Source organism: Sinocyclocheilus grahami, unplaced genomic scaffold (genome assembly GCF_001515645.1).
Source record: "Sinocyclocheilus grahami isolate Dianchi unplaced genomic scaffold, SAMN03320097.WGS_v1.1 scaffold1735.1, whole genome shotgun sequence".
Lineage (NCBI taxonomy): Eukaryota > Metazoa > Chordata > Actinopteri > Cypriniformes > Cyprinidae > Sinocyclocheilus > Sinocyclocheilus grahami.
In genome coordinates, this window is record NW_015506914.1 from 176122 (window position 1) to 178060 (window position 1939).

The window sequence follows — 1939 nt, forward strand, 5'->3', positions numbered from 1 at the left end:
GATTTTTTACAAGAAAACTGGCCGATTCCGATATCCGATTTTTTTTTTTTTTTATCAAGCAACAAACAAGAAAGAATAAAAGTACACACAAACAAGATGTTTATTTGGTATTTAACAGGCTAAACTAGGTTTTGTCTATTGAAAACAATAACTGTAACTATCTGAAATTAACAGCAGTAAGTAGGCTACATTCAATACAAACATAGGTAGGCCTACTGACAAAAGCATTTAGCTTTAGTGTTTAAATTGGGTTGAAACTATAAACTGGCCTTAAATGAAAACATTAACTGTAACCATGTAATTTTAAAGGCAACAACTGCATAGTTCCACAATCCAAACAACACAATCAAAACACATTCAAAACGCCAAACAAAGATGTTACGTAATCAGCATTCAGCATTTGTTTTCGTTTTTAAATTTGGTGTAAAGAAAAAAAAAGATCTTTACCAGTGAAACTAAATAAAACCAAAGTAGGCTATATAAATAAATTATTCCAGAATGTTAACTACGGCAGGTGCTTTTTAAATTAGTCTGTTTCGTTTCTCATCCAACACGTGAGAAGCTGAGCTGAACAAACGTTCACTGTCTACACTTGTGCAGGACATGGACAGGTACACTCGCGCAACTTCAGCGAGTGCTCTTATTTGTGCGCCAGTACACCAACGGCTGTTCTCTTCTTGGTATCTGTGCCTCAGGTAGCTCTGCATTTCCAGTGCTGTACGGCTGCCCGTATCCTTAATCACTTCAGATTTTTCTTCCAATATCTCATCGTGCATCGCCAACAGTGAGCTTGCTCTGCATGGTATTTTTTCTGCTGGCACCTCTGTGCACACTTCCGGAAAAATCGGACGAAAAATTTTTTTAAAAACCGTCCGGTTCCGATTTATGGCCGGTCAACCGGTGCATCCCTAGTATGCATCCGCAAATTGAAAACGCAATTGCAAATACAATTCCTTTTGAATATTGTCCTAAATATCATTCCATATAATCTGACATTTTAAGTGTAATCTAAGTTTTGCTGAAAATATAAAACTTCTTATAATATTACAATTACGCTCCCATTGAAACAATGACAATACAACAATTATTCAAACTTAACATAGTGACGTGGTTTCACTTTAAATAAGACAAAAATGTAAAACTGAGGTAATGTTACAAATGACCACAAATTTAAGCACAAACAAACAAATCTTTCTAATAAACATTCTCAATCAAATGTATTAACGTGCTCGTTTTATAGTGTTTCTGGTCGTTGGCTCTGTTGTGATTTTCCACTGGTGTTGTAATGTCAGGTGTTGATCTGAGTGTTGAACGAGAGGGATCTGGCGTGAGGCCTGTGGGAATGAGGGCAGGTGTGTTTGTCAGGACAGACCGCAGAGACACAGGCAAACAAAACTATTACATATTTCAAGTCCTCATATCAGACTGTTGCTTACATTGTTCCGCAACCTTGCGATGTCCGTTTGGAGCGAGAACATTTTGCAGCTTCTTCTCTGAAGTTTTGCCTTCTGAAAGTTGTTTTTATAGGACAATGAATGAGGTTTCTCATGATGATCCTCCATGATTTGTCTTGATCTTTCTGCTTTTGAGGATGAAGGACGTTCTCCGTGTCTTTTGTCTGTTATGTGTCACACACTGGGTAAATATTACTGTAAGTCCTGCCCTGATGGACTCATGCCACACCGGATGTGATTGAGTACTGGAGATTCACATTAATAATCAGTCAGCATTCTCTTTCTTCTAGATGAATCTACATGCACTTTGGACAAATATTGAGATTGTGCTGTTCTCGTCTGCCTGTATCCGAGAATAGCTCAAACTTGAACACCTTGGCATTATGGATCGAGTTTTGCATGGGCAAGCAACACTAACATTTTCTTCGTAACATGTAAAAATGAAGCTCGGATGCTTCAATATATTTCCTGTTATGACTGAATAG

At 37.6% G+C, this 1939-nt stretch overlaps 1 protein-coding gene across 1 annotated transcript in view; it reads left to right on the forward strand.

Moving 5' to 3' along the window:
* The window catches only part of LOC107572317 (secretory carrier-associated membrane protein 2-like), a 14176-nt gene that overhangs the window by 3738 nt on the left and 8499 nt on the right, over positions 1-1939 (forward strand). The window lies entirely within an intron of this gene.